General features: G+C 40.0%; 1 protein-coding gene across 2 annotated transcripts in view; it reads left to right on the plus strand.

Annotated features, from left to right (window-relative positions):
- Window positions 1–689: 689 nt before the first annotated feature.
- SYNPO2 (synaptopodin 2) overlaps window positions 690–22423 on the plus strand; it is a 39920-nt gene continuing 18186 nt past the window's right edge. The window contains exon 1 of one of the 2 annotated variants that reach the window (XM_053703595.1): window positions 690–829. The gene's annotated coding sequence lies outside the window, so the exon portion shown is untranslated. The other variant, XM_053703596.1, reaches the window with a different exon arrangement.

Consider the following 22423-nt stretch of genomic DNA (forward strand, 5'->3'; position numbering starts at 1 on the left):
TGATGGACAACAAGGTTCTATGGTTGAACTGCAACTCTCACTTTCTCAAGATATAACATTAGGAACTAGTGCTCCCACTGTGACTGTATTAGGTGCTGAGAAGTGTAAATCTTCAGAAAGAGATGCACAGCAAGGTGAAAATGTTTCAGTAAATCAAGGCTGCCTTAGTGAGATACAGACACCTGTCCAACAATCCTCTACCACATTCCAGATTGTAGGCAGACAAGAGACAAAAGGTATCCCAGCTAAAAATACAAAGGAGCAATCATTCCCCAGGATTGAACTGATCTTAGACTGTTCTGTCAGAGAAAAGGAAGATCCCAGGTCTGTGTCTGGCAGGGGGTGTGTTGAATCTGGAGAGGAAGGAGGGGAGTCTGAGGCACCTCCTGCTGTCTCCTTTGGAATCTCAGCAGAAGACTCTGAACAAGAAGAGAATCAGCAGACAGAAAACGATCCCAGCAGACCCCACAAACACAGGGCAAGGCACGCAAGTAAGTATATCTAATCTCAGTTATTGCACTTCCCAGTATGCAGTTTCATTTATTGGTATTACTGTGTGCTTTACTGTAGTCAATACTTGTAGAAAACTTGTTTTTTAGTTTACTGATCATTTTTTTCAATATTTTATAACTGACATAACTTCACAATCCTTTTTTTTCTGTTTTTTTTTTTTTTTTATAAGACAAAATAACACAGCTTATCCAGCAATGCCAAGTTTTATTTCTGAGACCTGCTGAGCTGCACAGTTACACAGGGAAGCAGACAGACAGGGCAGCATGATGATTCTTGCAGAAAGTCAGTTTGACAGACACGGGCAAGTGTCATGCCGGTCAGTTACATGATCCTTTCCATTTTGTGAGTCTTTGCTAGACTGTGAAGTGAACTTACTATTTCTTCTGCCTCAATGCCTTCAGAGGTCAGCCACAAATCTATTCTAGGGTGTAACTTGACGTAGTCTTAACATTTATGCTGACTGCACAAACTTATACCATCATTGATATAGTTTGTAACATGGATAATTAGCAACTGAGGGGGAAAAATGTACAGGCCAGGTGCAATTCTGTTCATTGAATAATTTGATCACCACACTGTTTAGCTTGTAATAGCAGCTAATTATTGTCAGCTAGTTCTGCAGATTTTGTGTGCTACAAATGAGAAGGCATTGCATCATGGTTTGTATTTATATATAGTCAGCTGCATGTCATTTGGGTTGTTCTCCTGTAGTGAAAAAAAATAGAATTTGACATGAGCAGTGGACAGAGATTTGTCAGTTATGAAGTCAGTGGTGTTTTTTAGTTAGCAGTGACAGCTGTGTTTTGTGCCCATCTGAGGAATCTGTTGCTTTTATAAATTGTGAAGCAAAACTATCGTTACAGTAGCTGGTAATTAATAAAACTAATTGCAAGTACTCTACAATACAAGTAACTAAACAGCAAACTAGATTCCCCTATATTTCTGTATTGATACATATTACAGTCTCAGGATCCAGTTTCAGCCAACATTGTATAAATGAGGAACAGAGCTATAAAAGTTATAATAATAATAATAAAAATATGAAAAATATTTGTAAAAATAAAATCTATTGCTGATCTAAATGATAACAGCTTCTACATTTTTATGTTTCCCTAGACATATAAATCAATAAATCTATGTTATTTACAAACCTCTGTGTCAACCTGCGTGTATCTATTTGTGACTGTATTTTCCCATCCAAATTTATCATATTTGCAGTGGAGCAATTGCTAGTATTTACTGCCTGCATGTAGAATATTTATGAAACTTTATTTAATTTTGTGTATTTATTTTTTTTATTCTTATTGCAGTTTCCTTGTTAATGATGGAAAGTTTGTTGAATATCTAATTTATGGCTAGATTACAAGTGGCGTCCTAACTGTTGCGTGCAAGTTATAAGGGCGCAAAGATATGAGGTGTTGGAAAAATAAAGGTCTGCAAAGGGCTTTACATAGAGGTATAAACATATACATGTCTAAATATGTATATGTATATATATATATATATATATATATATATATATATATATATATATACAAAATAATGCACTCACAATACAATAAACAGATCTACCCTCCTACTGCCAACAACCTGGGTGCAGAAATGAATTGTATAGAGAAGCAAAATAATGCACTCACGCGACTTTCAGACAAAAAGTGTTACAACATTTATTGGCGTTTTGGGGATCCTATGTCCCCTTCTTCAGACATAGGGTCCCCGAAATGTCAATAAATGGTGTGACACTTTTTTGTCTGAAAGTCCTGTGATTTCTGCACCCAGGTTGTTGGCAGTAGGAGGGTAGATTTGTTTATTGTATTTTACACACACACACACACACATATATATATATACTGTATATGTGTATTGTCATAGATACCAGACAGCTAAGGCTACCCCCAACCCCCCCTACAACCTCACCCCTGTTGTTTCTCAGTGGTTTTGGGCTCCTCAGAGCAACCACAATCTCTGGAAGCTTTTGTTTGCTTGTTTTGTGGAGAGCTGGTGTATGACCAGGAAAACCCTCCTAGGCTGGCCGGGCTCCTGGAACTCCCGGTCGGACGCCTCACAACGGACACCCGCCTAACTCCCCTCTGATAATTGCCACATCTCTTGTCCTCCCTAGGGGCTACCAATCCCCAAAAGAGCGGAGCCCACAATCTCTGGAAGCTTTTGTTTGCTTGTCTTGTGAAGAGCTGGTGTATGACCAGGAAAACCCTCCTAGGCTGGCCGGGCTCCTGGAACTCCCGGTCAGCCACCTCACAACGGACACCCGCCTAACTCCTCTCAGGCTGGCCGGGCTCCTGGAACTCCCGGTTGGTCACAGGACAGCAGGACACCCGCTAACTTCACCCCTGGTCGCTCCAGCAGCCCTTTGCCCCAGAGCTCCGCTCTTTTGGGGATTGGTAGCCCCTAGGGAGGACAAGAGCTGTGGCAATTATCAGAGGGGAGTTAGGCGGGTGTCCGTTGTGGGGGTGTGAGGCGGCCGTCCCGGAGTTCCAGGAGCCCGGCCAGCCTAGGAGGGTTTTCCTGGTCATACACCAGCTCTCCACAAAACAAGCAAACAAAAGCTTCCAGAGATTGTGGTTGCTCTGAAGAGCCCAAAACCACTGAGAAACAACAGGGGTGAGGTTGTAGGGGGGGTTGGGGGTAGCCTTAGCTGTCTGGTATCCGTGACATGTATTATATATATATATATATATATATATATATATATATATAGTCGGTCTCAAGAAACCTCACGCTCAGCAAACTGCATCTCAAGGACCACAAAGCAGGCAATTCAAGCAGGGAATTTGTAACCAAAAAGCTTTTTGGTTACAAATTCCCTGCTTGAATTGCCTGCTTTGGGGACCTTGAGACGCAGTTTGCTGAGCGTGAGGTTTCTTGAGACTGACTGTATACAATATAGAACAGAGCACCAGGGTGTTTATTTGATGGTGTGTGCTGTTTCTCTCCATGTTTATTTATATATATATATATATATATATATATATATATATATATGTGTGTGTGTGTGTTTATATGTGTGCACATATGTATTTATGTATTTATATGTGTATATATGTATTTACAGACATATATACAAATATAAATACATAAATACATATGTATATATATATATATATATATATATATATATATATATATATATATATATTCATAGAAGCTCTTTGCAGTCAAGTAGCTGAAATTATGTAAAAGTGTATTTATGCAGAATTCATATTTAGGGGTCGATTTATCAAGCTGCGGTGGACAGGGGCATACATACGCTCCCCTGTCTGCTGCAGCTCACCTATAGTGGGTTGTATTCCGCTGCTGGAATTCAGTATTGCACAAGAACGCAATTTTGCGCTCTTATGCAACGCTGCCCAGGCACAGCCAATTACGCGCGGGCAGGAGCTGTCAATCTCCCCGGTCCGATGAGAGGTGGCAAGAGGGCAAGAGGTTAGGGATGACCGCTGCTTGTTAAATAAGGACTGCAGGTTCTAATCTCTTGTGAGAACCTGCAGTCGTAGGGGGTTGAAGGCTGGCGAAATCCTTTGATAAATTGACCCCTTAATAATGTATTTTTCTGTGTATGCACTGCAAATATTTCACATTCCAATGTTCTTAACATAGGGGAATAGGTTCTAAGTATTTTTAAATAGATATTCATATATATATATATATATATATATATATATATATATATGTATATATATTAATAGTTATATATAATCATATACAGGTATAGATATATATTTTACAAACAAATCATCATATTTATATATATAATTATTTATTTAAGAATAAATAGAACATATTCTGCTATGTGAAGAACATTGGGATGTGAAATATTAATATTTCATGTAGGGTTTAGTGCTCTTGAATATACATGCGCAAGTATGGTATTTTTTTGCAGTTTGCGCTCTCCATTGAAGTCAATAAGAAAATATGTTAAGGCGGTCGCAATACTCTTAAGTTCCACTTTTTGCACTCTTCAGGTTTTCACTTGCGCACGTTTTACTTTCAACTCATAATACGAGCGCAACCCAACATACGCAAAAAGACTCCATCTAGCGATGTTATCACTTAAGCGGGAACGCAAAATATAGATCCACTTGTAATCTAGGCCTTAATGTATGATGGTTACTACGCCTGCTCTGTGTATGCCCTATATAAACTAATGGAAAGACAGAGAGACAGGCCGACAGACAGATGACAGGCAGATAGCGTTGATGGATAGATAGATAAATAGATAGATGATAAATAGATAGATAGATAGATAGATAGATAGAAAGAATACTTGCAGTTGTTTGCAGGCAGCCAAAAAAATAATCATTTTATTTTCTGACACGTGCACTTCTCAGTAAGCATCTCACCTGTCCTTATTCATCAAAGCTATTGGCAGAGATCTGTTTATGGCAGGCAGTTTGTGCCACTGCAGTTTTTCAGTGTCTATATTGCGAGGGTCCTGTAGTTAATGTAGGTTCATACTTCGAATATCTGTATAATGTGGCACAATGCAGTTGTCATCTTGATATCAAGTTATCCACAGCTGCGCAGGATATATATGGGTGATTTAAAAAGTTAGACATTTAATGTTTGCCAGCCGAGGTTTGGAGGGAAAAAGCAACAATTTATTTCCAAAACGACAAAATGTTTAGATTAAGCAGGACAACATTTTTAATAATTATAGAATCAAAACAATATTTTTGAAAGACAAATAAAAGTAAATGTTAACATATAAATATACTGTTCCAAAACACAAATATGCCCTTTCTTTTTTTTTTCTTTCTTTCTTTCTTTCTTTCTTTCTTTCTTTCTTTCTTTCTTTCTTTCTTTTTTTTCTTTTTTCTCTTTCTTTTTTTCTTCTCTCTCTCTCTTTCTTTCTTTTTTTCCTTCTCTCTCTCTCTTTCTTTCTTTCCCTTTTTTAGATTTGTATTGAATCCCTCATTTTACACCTCAGTGCAGTTCTATTATCATGTGAATGCTGGGGAATGTGGTCTCTTTGCCCCTTGAGTTCCAGTGCCGTTACCCACAACTACTGCACATTCAAGAGAGTCAATGAGGCCGTCAACCGCAAATATGCTGGAATTCAGGAGCGTAATTGGGGAGAGCCTGATTCGCCTTATTTATCAGAGCCTACAGACCGGCAAAAGTAGAAATTTGTGACGTAACATACGATCCGCCGGTCTCAGTCCGACACAGATTGATGCTTACGTCACTACAGATGTTCCAAATACAAATTCTGCACTATCTGACTACTTTTGCTAGTTAACAAATACCTACCAGGTACGCTCGCCACTATTCCGGCCCAGCGTACCTGGTTTTCCATAGGAATCAATGGGAGCCTGAAAGCAGCAAAAGCTTATGTTCACTGCTGCCCGATATCCCATTGATTCCTATGGGAGAATAAAAGTTATGTTTACACCTAACACTCTAACATATACCCCGAGTCTAAACACCCCTAATCTGCTGCCAGCCCCCCACATCGCCATAAACTAAATTAAACTATTAACCCCTAAACCTAACAACCCGCTAACTTTATATGAAATGTTACCTCATCCCTATCATATAATAAATTTTTTACCTTTAAAATTAAATTAAACTATATTAAACTAATAATTAACCTACCCTAACTATTATACTAAAATTACATTAAACTATATTAAACTAATAATTAATCTACCCTAATTAGTAGACTAAATTACATTAAACTTAAAATTAAATTAACTATATTATATATTTAAAAACCTAACCCTACTCAAATAATTTAAATCTACACTAACAAACACTAACGGCTAGATTTGGAGTTTGGCGGTAAAAGGGCTGTTAACGCTCCGCGGGTTTTTTTCTGGCCGCACCATAAATTTAACTCTGGTATCGAGAGTTCAAACAAATGCTGCGTTAGGCTCCAAAAAAGGAGCGTAGAGCATTTTTAACGCAAATACAACTCTCGATACCAGAGTTGCTTACGGACGCGGCCGGCCTCAAAAACGTGCTCGTGCACGATTCTCCCATAGGAAACAATGGGGCTGTTTGAGCTGAAAAAAAACCTAACACCTGCAAAAAAGCAGCGTTCAGCTCCTAACGCAGCCCCATTGTTTCCTATGGGGAAACACTTCCTACGTCTGCACCTAACACTCTAACATGTACCCCGAGTCTAAACACCCCTAGCCTTACACTTATTAACCCCTAATCTGCCGCCCCCGCTATCGCTGACCCCTGCATTACACTTTTAACCCCTAATCTGCCGCTCCGTAAACCGCCGCCACCTACGTTATCCCTATGTACCCCTAATCTGCTGCCCTAACATCGCCGACCCCTATGTTATATTTATTAACCCCTAATCTGCCCCCCACAACGTCGCCGACACCTACCTACAATTATTAACCCCTAATCTGCCGAGCGGACCTGAGCGCTACTATAATAAAGTTATTAACCCCTAATCCGCCTCACTAACCCTATCATAAATAGTATTAACCCCTAATCTGCCCTCCCTAACATCGCCGACAGCTACCTTCAATTATTAACCCCTAATCTGCCGACCGGAGCTCACCGCTATTCTAATAAATGTATTAACCCCTAAAGCTAAGTCTAACCCTAACACTAACACCCCCCTAAGTTAAATATAATTTTTATCTAACGAAATAAATTAACTCTTATTAAATAAATGATTCCTATTTAAAGCTAAATACTTACCTGTAAAATAAATCCTAATATAGCTACAATATAAATTATAATTATATTATAGCTATTTTAGGATTAATATTTATTTTACAGGTAACTTTGTATTTATTTTAACCAGGTACAATAGCTATTAAATAGTTAAGAACTATTTAATAGTTACCTAGTTAAAATAATTACAAATTTACCTGTAAAATAAATCCTAACCTAAGATATAATTAAACCTAACACTACCCTATCAATAAAATAATTAAATAAACTACCTACAATTACCTACAATTAACCTAACACTACACTATCAATAAATTAATTAAACACAATTGCTACAAATAAATACAATTAAATAAACTATCTAAAGTACAAAAAATAAAAAAGAACTAAGTTACAGAAAATAAAAAAATATTTACAAACATAAGAAAAATATTACAACAATTTTAAACTAATTACACCTACTCTAAGCCCCCTAATAAAATAACAAAGACCCCCAAAATAAAAAATTCCCTACCCTATTCTAAATTTAAAAAGTTACAAGCTCTTTTACCTTACCAGCCCTGAACAGGGCCCTTTGCGGGGCATGCCCCAAGAAGTTCAGCTCTTTTGCCTGTAAAAGAAAACATACAATACCCCCCCCCCAACATTACAACCCACCACCCACATACCCCTAATCTAACCCAAACCCCCCTTAAATAAACCTAACACTAAGCCCCTGATGATCTTCCTACCTTGTCTTCACCATGCCAGGTTCACCGATCCGTCCTGGCTCCAAGATCTTCATCCAACCCAAGCGGGGGCTAGACATCCACTGAAGAAGTCCAGAAGAGGGTCCAAAGTCTTCCTCCTATCCGGCAAGAAGAGGACATCCGGACCGGCAAACATCTTCTCCAAGCGGCATCTTCTATGTTCTTCCATCCGATGACGACCGGCTCCATCTTGAAGACCTCCAGCGCGGATCCATCCTCTTCTTCCGACGACTAGACGAATGACGGTTCCTTTAAGGGACGTCATCCAAGATGGCGTCCCTCGAATTCCGATTGGCTGATAGGATTCTATCAGCCAATCGGAATTAAGGTAGGAATTTTCTGATTGGCTGATGGAATCAGCCAATCAGAATCAAGTTCAATCCGATTGGCTGATTGGATCAGCCAATCAGATTGAGCTCGCATTCTATTGGCTGATCGGAACAGCCAATAGAATGCGAGCTCAATCTGATTGGCTGATTGGATCAGCCAATCGGATTGAACTTGATTCAATCCGATTGAACCGTCATTCGTCGTCTAGTCGTCGGAAGAAGAGGATGGATCCGCGCTGGAGGTCTTCAAGATGGAGCCGGTCGTCATCGGATGGAAGAACATAGAAGATGCCGCTTGGAGAAGATGTTTGCCGGTCCGGATGTCCTCTTCTTGCCGGATAGGAGGAAGACTTTGGACCCTCTTCTGGACTTCTTCAGTGGATGTCTAGCCCCCGCTTGGGTTGGATGAAGATCTTGGAGCCAGGACGGATCGGTGAACCTGGCATGGTGAAGACAAGGTAGGAAGATCATCAGGGGCTTAGTGTTAGGTTTATTTAAGGGGGGTTTGGGTTAGATTAGGGGTATGTGGGTGGTGGGTTGTAATGTTGGGGGGGGGGGTATTGTATGTTTTCTTTTACAGGCAAAAGAGCTGAACTTCTTGGGGCATGCCCCGCAAAGGGCCCTGTTCAGGGCTGGTAAGGTAAAAGAGCTTGTAACTTTTTAAATTTAGAATAGGGTAGGGAATTTTTTATTTTGGGGGTCTTTGTTATTTTATTAGGGGGCTTAGAGTAGGTGTAATTAGTTTAAAATTGTTGTAATATTTTTCTTATGTTTGTAAATATTTTTTTATTTTCTGTAACTTAGTTCTTTTTTATTTTTTGTACTTTAGATAGTTTATTTAATTGTATTTATTTGTAGCAATTGTGTTTAATTAATTTATTGATAGTGTAGTGTTAGGTTAATTGTAGGTAATTGTAGGTAGTTTATTTAATTATTTTATTGATAGGGTAGTGTTAGGTTTAATTATATCTTAGGTTAGGATTTATTTTACAGGTAAATTTGTAATTATTTTAACTAGGTAACTATTAAATAGTTCTTAACTATTTAATAGCTATTGTACCTGGTTAAAATAAATACAAAGTTACCTGTAAAATAAATATTAATCCTAAAATAGCTATAATATAAATGTAATTTATATTGTAGCTATATTAGGATTTATTTTACAGGTAAGTATTTAGCTTTAAATAGGAATCATTTATTTAATAAGAGTTAATTTATTTCGTTAGATAAAAATTATATTTAACTTAGGGGGGTGTTAGTGTTAGGGTTAGACTTAGCTTTAGGGGTTAATACATTTATTATAGTAGCGGTGAGCTCCGGTCGGCAGATTAGGGGTTAATAATTGAAGGTAGGTGTCGGCGATGTTAGGGAGGGCAGATTAGGGGTTAATACTATTTATGATAGGGTTAGTGAGGCGGATTAGGGGTTAATAACTTTATTATAGTAGCGCTCAGGTCCGCTCGGCAGATTAGGGGTTAATAAGTGTAGGTAGGTGTCGGCGACGTTGTGGGGGGCAGATAAGGGGTTAATAAATATAACATAGGGGTCGGCGATGTTAGGGGCAGAAGATTAGGGGTACATAGGGATAACGTAGGTGGCGGCGATTTGCGGTCGGAAGATTAGGGGTTAATTATTTTAAGTAGCTTGCGGCGACGTTGTGTGGGGCAAGTTAGGGGTTAATAAATATAATATAGGGGTCGGCGGGGTTAGGGGCAGCAGATTAGGGGTACATAAGTATAACGTAGGTGGCGGTCGGCAGATTAGGGGTTAAAAAGTTTAATCGAGTGGCGGCGATGTGGGGGGACCTCGGTTTAGGGGTACATAGGTAGTTTATGGGTGTTAGTGTAGTTTAGGGTACAGTAGTTAAGAGCTTTAGAAACCGGCGTTAGCCAGAAAGCTCTTAACTCCTGCTTTTTTCAGGCGGCTGGAATCTTGTCGTTAGAGCTCTAACGCTCACTGCAGAAACGACTCTAAATACCAGCGTTAGAAAGATCCCATTGAAAAGATAGGCTACGCAAATGGCGTAGGGGGATCTGCGGTATGGAAAAGTCGCGGCTGTAAAGTGAGCGTTAGACCCTTTAATCACTGACTCCAAATACCAGCGGGCGGCCAAAACCAGCGTTAGGAGCCTCTAACGCTGGTTTTGACGGCTACCGCCGAACTCTAAATCTAGGCCTAAGTTACAAAAAAAATAAACACATTGGCCTAGATTTAGAGTTTTGTCGGTAAAGACCCGCGTAGCTAACACAGCTTTTTTTCCTACCGCTGCTTCCAAACAACGCTGGGAGAGTTGTCTGAAGGGCTGCGTTAGGCTCCAAAAAGGGAGCGTTGAGCCTAACTTAGCTCCACTTCAACCCTCAATACCAGCGTTGCTTACGGTAGCAGCAAGCTGGAAAAATGTGCTCGTGCACGATTCCCCCATAGGAAACAATGGGGCAGTTTGGGCTGAAAAAAAAACCTAACACCTGCAAAAAAGCAGCGTTAAGCTCCCAACGCAGCCCCATTGTTTCCTATGGGGAAACACTTTCTAAGTCTGCACCTAACACCCTAACATGAACCCCGAGTCTAAACACCCCTAACCTTACACTTATTAACCTCTAATCTGCTGCCCCCGCTATCGCTGACACCTGCATTATACTATTAAACCCTAATCTGCCGCTCCGTATACCGCCGCCACCTACATTATCCCTATGAACCCCTAATCTGCTGCCCCCAACATCGTCGACACCTATATTTATTACCCCCTAATCTGCCCCCCCCCAACGTCGCCGCTACCTTACCTACACTTATTAACCCCTAATCTGCCGACCGGACCTCGCTGCCACTATAATAAATGTATTAACCCCTAAACCACCGCACTCCCGCCTCACAAACACTAGAATAAATAGTATTAACCCCTAATCTGCCCCCCCCCCCAACATCACCGCCACCTAACTTCAAGTATTAACCCCTAATCTGTCGACCGGACCTCGCCCCTACTATAATAAATGTATTAACCCCTAAAGTCTAACCCTAACACCCCCCTAAGTTAAATATAATTTTAATCTAACGAAATAAATTTAACTCTTATTAACTAAAGTATTCCTATTTAAAACTAAATACTTACCTGTAAAATAAACCCTAATATAGCTACAATATAACAAATAATTAAATTGTAGCTATTTTAGGATTTATATTTATTTTACAGGCAACTTTGTATTTATTTTAACTAGGTACAATAGCTATTAAATAGTTATTAACTATTTAATAGCTACCTAGTTAAAATAATTACAAAATTACCTGTAAAATAAACCCTAACCTAAATTACAATTAAACCTAACACTACACTATCATTAAATTAATTAAATAAATTAGCTACCAATACCTACAATTAAATACAATTAAATAAACTAAACTAAATTAGAAAAAAAAACAAACACTAAATTACAGAAAACAAAATAATATTACAAGAATTTTAAACTAATTACACCTACTCTAAGCCCCCTAATAAAATATAAAAAAAAAATAATTAAAGTCCCTACCCTATTCTACATTACAAAGTATTCAGCTCTTTTACCAGCCTTTAAAATGGCTTTTTGCGAGGCATGCCCAAAAGTAATCAGCTCTTTTGCCTGTAAAAAAAAATACAACCCCCCCAACATTAAAACCCACCACCCACATACCCCTACTCTAACCCACCCAAACCCCCCTTAAATAAACCTAACACTACCCCCCTGACACTACCCTAACCTAACACTACCCTCCCTACCTTGAGTCATCTTCACCCAGCCGGGCCGAAGTCTTCATCCGATGGGGCAGAAGAGTACATCCAGACCGGCAGAAGTCTTCATCCTATCCGGGCAGAAGAGGACATCCGGACCGGCAGACATCTTCATCCAAGGGGCATCTTCTATCTTCATCCATCCGGAGCGGAGCGGAGCCATCTTCTTCGCAGCCGACGCGGATCCATCCTCTTCAATCGATGCCTACTCGCCGAATGAAGGTTCCTTTAAATGATGTCATCCAAGATGTCGTCCCTCGAATTCCGATTGGCTAATAGGATTCTATCAGCCAATCGGAATTAAGGTAGGAAAAATCTGATTGGCTGATTCAATCAGCCAATCAGATTCAAGTTCAATCCGATTGGCTGATCCAATCAGCCAATCAGATTGAGCTTGCATTCTATTGGCTGATCGGAACAGCCAATGAATGCGAGCTCAATCTGATTGGCTGATTGAATCAGCCAATCAGATTTTTCCTACCTTAATTCCGATTGGCTGATAGAATCCTATCAGCCAATCGGAATTCGAGGGACGCCATCTTGGATGACATCATTTAAAGGAACCTTCATTCGGCGAGTAGGCGTCGGTTGAAGAGGATGGATCCACGTTGGCTGGGAAGAAGATGGCTCCGCTCCGCATGGATGAAGATAGAAGATGCCGTTTGGATGAAGATGTCTGCCGGTCCGGATGTTTCCTTCTGCCCGGATAGGATGAAGACTTCTGCCGGTCTGGATGTCCTCTTCTGCCCCATCAGATGAAGACTTCGGCCCGGCTGGGAGAAGACGACTCAAGGTAGGGAGATCTTCAGGGGGGTAGTGTTAGGTTTATTTAAGGGGGGTTTGGGTGGGTTAGAGTAGGGTTATGTGGGTGGTGGGTTTTAATGTTGGGGGGGTTGTATTTTTTTTTACAGGCAAAAGAGCTGATTACTTTGGGGCATGCCCTGCAAAAAAGCCCTTTTAAGGGCTGGTAAAAGAGCTGATTACTTTGTAATGTAGAATAGGGTAGGGACTTTTATTATTTTTTTTTTTTTTTATTAGGGGCTTAGATTAGGTGTAATTAGTTTAAAATTCTTGTAATATTTTTTTATTTTCTGTAATTTAGTGTTTGTTTGTTTTTGTAATTTAATTTAGTTTAATTGTATTTAATTGTAGGTATTGGTAGCTAATTTATTTAATTTATTTAATGATAGTGTAGTGTTAGGTTTAATTGTAATTTAGGTTAGGATTTATTTTACAGGTAATTTTGTAATTATTTTAACTAGGTAGCTATTAAATAGTTAATAACTATTTAATAGCTATTGTACCTAGTTAAAATAAATACAAAGTTGCCTTTAACTAATAATAATAATAACTTTATTATAGTAGCGGCGACGGTGCGGGCGGGAGATTAGGGGTTAATAATTGTAGGTAGGTGGCAGCGATGTTAGGGAGGGTAGATTAGGGGTTAATACTATTTATTATAGTGTTTGCGAGGCGGGAGTGCGGCGGTTTAGGGGTTAATACATTTATTATAGTGGCGGCGAGGTCCGGTCGGCAGATTAGGGGTTAATAAGTGTAGTTAGGTAGCGGCGACGTTGGGGGGGGCAGATTAGGGGTTAATAAATATAATATAGGGGTTGGCGATGTTAGGGGCAGCAGATTAGGGGTTCATAAGTATAACGTAGGTGGCGGCGATGTCCGGTCGGCAGATTAGGGGTTAAAATTTTTTATTAGAGTGGCGGCGATGTGGGGGGGCCTCGGTTTAGGGGTACATAGGTAGTTTATGGGTGTTAGTGTACTTTAGAGCACAGTAGTTAAGAGCTTTATATTCCGGCGTTAGCCCATAAAGCTCTTAACTACTGACTTTTTTTGGCATTAGGAGTCTTGTCGGTAGAAGGTCTACCGCTCACTTCTCCTAAGACTCCAAATACCGGCGTTAGGCAGATCCCATTGAAAAGATAGGATATGCAATTGGCGTCAGGGGATCTGCGGTAGCCTGGAATCGCGGTAGGGAAGTGAGCGTTAGACCCTTTCCTGCCTGACTCTAAATACCAGCGGGCGGCAAAAAGCAGCATTAGGACCCCTTAACGCTGCTTTTCACGGCTAACGCCAAACTCTAAATCTAGGCGTAAGTTTCACAAAAAATTTTTTATCAAAGATTTAAACTAATTACACCTCATCTAAGGGCCCTATGAAAATAAAAAAGCCCCTCCAAAAATAAAAAAAACCCTAGCCTACAATAAACTACAAATAGCCCTTAAAAGTGCCTTTTGCGGGGAATTGCCCCAAAGAATCAGCTCTTTTACCTGTAAAAAAAAAATACAAACACCCCCCAACAGTAAAACCCACCACCCACACAACCAACCTCCCAAATAAAAGCCTAACTAAAAAACCTAAGCTCCCCATTACCCTGAAAAGGGCATTTGTATGGGCATTGCCCTTAAAAGGGCATTTAGCTCTATTGCAGCCCAAACCCTAATCTAAAAATAAAACCCACCCAATACACCCTTAAAAAATTCTAACACTAACCCCTGAAGATTCACTTACAGTTTTGAAGATCTGACATCCATCCTCCAAGAAGCCAGCAGAAGTCCTCAACGAAGCACCCGAAGTCTTCATCCAAGCCCGCAGAAGTCTTCACCCAGACGAAATCTTCTATCTTCATCCATCCAGCGCGGAGCGGCTCCATCTTTCAGACATCCTATGCGGAGTATCCTCTTCTTATGACATCTTCTTCCCGAATGAAGCTTCCTTTAAGTGACGTCATCCAAGATGGCGTCCCTTAGATTCCGATTGGCTGATAGAATTCTATCAGCCAATCGGAATTAAGGTTGAAAAAATCCTATTGGCTTTTGCAATTAGCCAATAGGATTGAGTTTTCATGATTGGATCAGCCAATAGGATGAAAGCTCAATCCTATTGGCTGATTGCAACAGCCACTAGGATTTTTTAAACCTTAATTCAGATTGGCTGATAGAATTCTATTAGCCAATCGGAATCTAAGGGACACCATCTTGGATGACGTCATTTAAAGGAACCTGTCAGGGTGCCAGGAATCAGACTGAGACGAGAAGTGCAAAAGTAATCACACCTTTATTAATAGCAAAAAATAATAAAATTCCACAAGTCAAATAACAAGCCAGGGATCAAAACCAGAGCTGGTAGTCAGACGAGCCGAGTCAGGAGCCAAAGCGAGTAGTCAGACTAGCCGGAATCAGGAACAAGGAGAACAGCAGAGTCAGGAACCAGGAGGGACGTCAGACAGCCAGGTAATACACAGGAGCTCTCACAAACAGGTCTGAGACAAAGCAAGGGCAAAGCATTCTGAACAGAGGCCCTTTAAATAATAAGTGATAACATCACAATTCTGAGACTGCATTCTGTCTCACACGGATGATGTACACCAGTCAGAACTGGATTGGCAGCAAAGGCAGTCTAAAGACTATCAAATGCCTTAATTGCAGTAGGTGACCAATGGAGTGGATCATTCTCTTTACAGGTCATGTCTGTGATAGGTTTGACCAAGGAAGAAAAGTTTTTAATAAACTTTCTATAGTAATTGGCGAACCCCAAAAAACTTTGAATAGACCGAAGACCAACTGGGCAAGGCCACTGCAGAACTGCAGATAACTTGTCAGGATCCATAGAGAACCCTGAAACAGAGATAACATAACCTAGGAAGGTTACTTGAGTCTGATGGAACTCACATTTCTCGAGTTTACAAAACAGGCCGTTCTCACATAGTCTCTGAATAACCCCTGTAACATCAGAACGATGAGCCTCAAGTGTGGATGAGTGTATGAGGATGTCGTCTAAGTACACCACAACACACTGTTGCAACATATCTCATAGGACATCATGGTGTTAAATGCTGTTTTCCATTTGTGGCCCTCCTTGATCCTAATGAGATTGTACACTCCTCTCAAATCAAGTTTAGTAAAGACCATAGCTCCCTTGAGGTGGTCAAAGAGTTCCGTAATAAGCGCAATAGGGTAAGCATTCTTAATGGTAAGACGATTAAGACTCCTATAATCGATGCATGGTCTTAACTCACCACCCTTTTTCTTCACAAAGAAGAAGCCAGCCCCTGCAGGAGAGCAGGATTTGCAGATGATCCACCACGACAGAGCTTCGGCAACATACTCCTCCATAGCACAATTCTCCGCAACAGACAGAGGGTAAACCCGGCCCCGAGGAGGAATGGCTCCAGGTTGCATGTCGATTTCACAATCGTAAGATCGGTGAGGAGGCAACGTACTGGCACGCACCTTGTCAAAAACGTCTAGGAACTCTCGATACTCCTCTTGCAATTGAGAAACCGAAGACGTGCACAAGACTTTAACTGGTGGAAATACATTGCGGAGACCACAACAAAATTTCGGACCTGTGCCAGTCGAGACTGGGATTGTGCTTTTGGAGCCAGGAATAACCCAGAATAACCGGAAAATGCGGAGAGTTTATCACCTGGAACTGGAGGGTTTCAAAATGGAGAGCCCCAACAGCCATGGATAACGGAGCAGTTTTGTGAGTAACTAGTGCGGGCTGAAGGGGCCTGCCATCAATGGCCTCAATAGCAAGCGGAACGGGCTGAGGCAAAACAGGAATGGAGTGCTTTGATACAAAAGCACTGTCAATGAAATAGCCTGCAGCACCGGAGTCAACAAGAGCCTGGGGGACTATGGAGGAGTCCACCCAGGAAAGGACAACCGTGACCAAAGGTTTCTCCTTTAGTGGTTCCGGGGACGAGGATAAACCACCCAAGGTCTGCCCCTGACAGGACCTTAGGTGTGAGCATTAACCGGCCGTGTAGGACAAGTCTTCAAAAGGTGGCCCTGTAACCCACAATAAAGGCAGAGCCCCTCCCTCCTCCTAAAGGCTCTCTCTGCCGTGGATAGACGCGTGAATCCTAACTGCATCAGCTCAGCAGTACCTGGTGACTCGGGACCAGGAGGCATGGGAGGAGAGGGAGGCATGGGTGGGAACGAACATGTAGGAGACAACAGAACAGGAGGCTTCCGCAAGCGCTGCTTGAAAGAGGGCCTCTCACTTAATCTGATGTCAATTAGGATAAAAAAAGACACCAATGCCTCGAGATCTACTGGTAAATCTCTGGCAGCAACTTCGTATTTAATCGCATCAGAGAGCCCATGAAAGAAGGCAGCAACAAGGGCTTCATTGTTCCAACCTACCTCTGCGGCAAGCGTACGGAACTCAATGGCATATTGAGCAACAGATCTTGCACCTTGCTGAATGGACATGAGTCGTTTAGCAGCAGAAGAGGAGCGAGCAGGAACATCAAATACCCTTTGAAAGGAGGCCACAAATTCAGGGTAATTTTAAATCACAGGTTTTTTAGTCTCCCACAAGGGATTAGCCTAGGCAAGAGCTGTGTCAGAGAGTAACGAGATGAGAAATCCCACCTTAGCTCTGTCAGAGGGAAACTCCTGAGGTAACATCTCAAAGTAAATGCCCACCTGGTTCAAAAACCCTCTGCACTGATTAGGATAGCCTCCATATCGCTGAGGTAGAGGTGCAGAACCGGACATGCTCCTGGTAGGACTAGGTGCAGCAGCGGAAACAGGAGCAGCCATAACTTGCGGGACACTTTGGTCCAAATGTGCAGTGCGAGTCAGCAGGGTTTGCAGGGCTTGTGCAAATTGATCCAAGCGGTGATCCTGTTCATCCATCCTGAAAATTATGGCAGGTAAAGGTGGATTATTAGCACCATCAGGATTCATGGCCCTTGCGTAATGTCAGGGTGCCAGGAATCAGACTGAGATGAGAAGTGCAAAAATAATCACACCTTTATTAATAGCAAAAAATAATAAAAAGTCCACAAGTCAAATAACAAGCCAGGAATCAAAACCAGAGCTGGTAGTCAGACAAGCCGAGTCAGGAGCCAAAGCGAGTAGTCAGATGAGCCGGAATCAGGAACAAGGAGAACAGCAGAGTCAGGAACCAGGAGGGACGTCAGACAGCCAGGTAATACACAGGAGCTCTCACAAACAGGTCTGAGACAACGCAAGGGCAAAGCATTCTGAACAGAGGCCCTTTAAATAATAAGTGATGACATCACAATTCTGAGACTGCATTCTGTCTCACACGGATGATGTACACCAGTCTGGCCATAAAAGGAAGTGCAGGAAATGAGCAGCATCACACAGTATGCACCAGAGTCAGCAAGAGAGATGAGTAAAATAGCTGCCAGCAGCACATGGCAAACAAGGCAGGGAAAAAACCCTGACAGAACCTTCATTCGGGAAGAAGACGTCGTAAGAAGATGATACTCCGCGTCGGATATCTGGAAGATGGAGCCGCTCCGTGCCGGATGGCTGAAGATAGAAATGCCATCTGGGTGAAGACTTCTGCGGGCTTGGATGAAGACTTCGGCCGCTTCGTTTTTGTAACTTAGTGTTTTTTGTTTTTGTAACTTAGTTGTTAGTTTTTTGTAACAGTAATTTTTTAGTGTAGATTTAAATTATTTGAGTAGGGTTAGGTTTTTAAATATATAATAGAGTTAATGTAATTTGTAGTTTAATGTAATTTAGTCTAATAGTTAGGGTGGATTAATTATTAGTTTAATATAGTTTAATTTAATTTTAGTCTAATAGTTAGGGTAGATTAATTATTAGTTTAATATAGTTTAAAGTAATTTTAGTCTAATAGTTAGGGTAGATTAATTATTAGTTTAATATAGTTTAAAGTAATTTTAGTATAATAGTTAGGGTAGATTATTTATTAGTTTAATTTAGTTTAAAGTAATATTAGTCTAATAGTTAGGGTAGATTAATTAGTAGTTTAATATAGTTTAAAGTAATTTTAGTATAATAGTTAGAGTAGGTTAATTATTAGTTTAATATAGTTTATTTTAATTTTAAAGGTAAGTTTAAATTTATTATAAGATAGGGATGAGGTAATATTTCATATAAAGTTAGCAGGTAGTTAGGTTTAGGGGATAATAGGTTAATTTAGTTTATGGTGATGTGGGGGGCTGGTGGTTTAGGGGTTAATAACTTTATTTACTTGTGGCGGGAGCGGCGGGATAGGGGTTAAACAGTATAGTGACAGTATACAAATAAAGCTGGGAAAAAGCCGAATAGCAGCGATATCGATGACTGTCAGTTAACAACACTGCTCATCGCCCCATACTTGGTGCGCGGCTTTTTGACAGCTTTTTTGTTAAATATAGAGAACGTATTCAGGTCCGCGGCCGCGATGTTAGACGATGTCAGGCGAGCGTATTGGTGCCATCCAATGCAGCACAGTTGACAGCTTGATAAATAGGCCTCAAAGTATGTGAACAATATAGGCTACTATATGTCCCCATCATATGGACAAGGTTAAACTATTCAGAAGCTTGATTATCTGAATATGAGAAACAGCCATTGTTTTTTTCTAAATCAAAGTATATTACCTCTAAAAATAAAAATAAATTATATACATTTTTTTATTTATTTTTTTTGGGTGGATAATATTAAATTATTTTCTGCTATAAATATTAAAATGATAAACTGCTACTCACATTATTCTGCTTGCAGCCTTACATGATTGGTACAAAAATCTGAACGTATGCCAAACTAAGGATTAACTAAGCAGCCTACACACAGGTTCCTTCCAAAAACCTGTCAGAAAATGAATACACAAAATATATTTACAGCTCTTGTGCAACTTAATGCTAAAGATCCTTTTAAATAAATGTGCACAACTTCTTTTTAGCAAATTGTTGTTACATTTAATAAAGAACCTTTTAAATAAATAAACAAAAAACAATTACATGAACTAAATAGATTTGTGCACAGTAAATTAATAAAAAACAAACAAATAATAAAGCTTATAATAAGACAATAAATTACAATGTAGAGCTCTGTCTGGTTAAAACCATCTAGTTAAGGTATAAACCTTGGGGCCGATTTACCATTTGTTGGACGGAGATGATCTGCTGTAGCGGATCATGTCCACCCGACATCGCTAAATATCCTGTCGGCATTTAACATTGCACAAGCAGTTCTGGTGAACTGCTTGTGCAATGCCGCCCCCTGCAAATTTGCAGCCAATCAACTGCTAGCAGGGGGTGTCAATCAACCAGATCATATACGATCGGGCGGATTGATGTCCGTCGCCTCAGAGGAGGCGTACGAGTTAAATGGACAGTCTACGCCAGAATTGTTATTGTTTTAAAAGATAGATAATCCCTTTATTACCCATTCCCTAGTTTTGCATAACAAACACAGTTATATTAATATTTTTTTTACCTCTGTGATTATCTTGTATCTAGGCCTCTGCAAACTGCCCCCTTATTTCAGTTCTTTTGAGACATGCATTTTAGTAAATCAGTGCTGGCTCCTAGGAACTCCACGTGCATGTGCACAGTGTTATCAATATGACAGTGTTATCTATATGACTCACATGAACTAACACCCTCTAGTGGTAAAAAACTGTCAAAATGCCCTGAGAAAAGAGGCGGCCTTCAAGGGCTGAGACATTAGCATATGCACCTCCTAGGCTTAACTTTCAACTAAGAATACCAAGAGAACAAAGCAATATTGGTGATAAAAGTAAATTGGAAAATTGTTTAAAATGGCATGCCCTATGTGAATCATGAATGTTTATTTTGGACTAGACTGTCCCTTTAAGGAGCAGCGGTCTTAAGACTGCTGCTTCTTAACAACTGTTTCCGCCAAGCTCGTGCAGAAACAGGTACATTCAGAGCCATTCGGCCCTTATTAAATCGGCCCCCTTGTCTGTAGTGTGAGCTGCAACTGTTGAAAAAAATGTATGATTTTTTTTTGTGAGCAAAGAGATTGTGAAGGGACAGTAAGCACTTTGAAATTTTGATATATACTTGTTTATTTTTCCTGTAATTTACGTCTGAAAAGAGACAGTAAACAACTTGATATGTTAATGTAAAATATTTAGCTAAACAAAATAAAATAACTTTGCAATATACCTTCATTATTTATTTTGGCCCCTTTTTTATGTAATTTAGCTTTGTAGATTGACTTCTCAAGGCTAAAACTGCTATAAATATTTCCCTAATTGGCTTCAACAGAAAACTGCAAAACAATTAAATTAAATGCTAATATGAAGACAACAACTAGCCTTGTTGTCTGCAAACTAAAGCCCAGATTGGCTCCACAAATTAAGGCAAGTTGTGGGTGGAGTCTGGCTATTGAAAAACAAACAAGATGTTAATTTGTTTTAAAAATGTTTAGACTTTGCTGATATGTTATTCTATAGCAACACTACCGAAACATCTTGCAAATTACAATGTGTTCACTGTCCCTTTAATAGAATGTGCAGCCTTAAAATATACTGGGGATTAGTTGTAAATAATATGTTTATATTAAAAGATTTTAGAAAGATATATTTACAATATCAGAAAATCTAAATCAGAATGTGGCCACAGATCTTTTGGGCTTTGCAAAGAAAACTAAACACCCCAAGTTGTATTGTTTGAATAATAAACACTAAGAGCTATATTACAAATGGTGTGCAGTTGACAATGTAGGGTGCCTTATCTTTTGTATGACCTTGCACGGCTAAACTCAACCTTTCTGTGCCGTTGCACAGCGCTAAACTCAGAGGCTCTAGACGCCCACGGTACACCGCTCTTCTACCAATAAGGTGCTGCTCGCACATCTAAACCAATAGCCGTGCAAACAGAAAACTGTCAGTTGAAACGTACAGCTATTGGTTCAGAGGTGCAAATTTCACCTCATTGAAGAAGACCGATGTGCCCTGGGTGGCCCGGCCGTAACCGCTCAGTTTAGCATTGTGCAACGGCACAGAAAGGGTGAGTTTAGCCGTGCAAGGTCAAACAAAAGATAAGGCACCCTGCATTGTCAGCAGCTCCCTTTTTTATATATCTGATCACTTAAACTACACTTGATTTTTATTGATGGTAAATCCTAGCGTTTGTTATAGGCTTGGATTTACCATCACTTTAAAGGTTTATAATAAAACTTCTGTTTTTTTAGCTTCATAATTACCCCTCTGTGACACTGAAGTATTTATTTTATATTTTTTAATCCAACTCAGAGGTGGCGGAGATTGTAAAAAGCAGTGGTCATCAAACCACTGCTTCTTACATAGCGGGAAACTACCCCAGAAGGGCTCTGAAACATCTTAAGCTGGTTAGTACATGGAGCTCTTAGCTTTAATAAAAATCAGGTGTAACACAAATGTACATGTATCACCTTGTTTTAAGGTATATACTCCTTTAAACTGCAGAATGCTTGATCCAAGGACTGATGTGAATACAGTATACAGAAGCTGTAACATGACACACAAATTAAAATGTTGGTTGATACTTTATATACTTTTGGAAATAAAATAAAAGGTATGCAAGAAAACTTGCAGAGGTTTCACCTGGGTAATACATTTTAAGCCTTTCTGCCTGCCCTTTATAGCATAAGGTTTTGTCACGGGAAAGA

The sequence above is a fragment of the Bombina bombina genome, chromosome 2, assembly GCF_027579735.1.
Source record: "Bombina bombina isolate aBomBom1 chromosome 2, aBomBom1.pri, whole genome shotgun sequence".
Taxonomy (NCBI): Eukaryota; Metazoa; Chordata; class Amphibia; order Anura; family Bombinatoridae; genus Bombina; species Bombina bombina.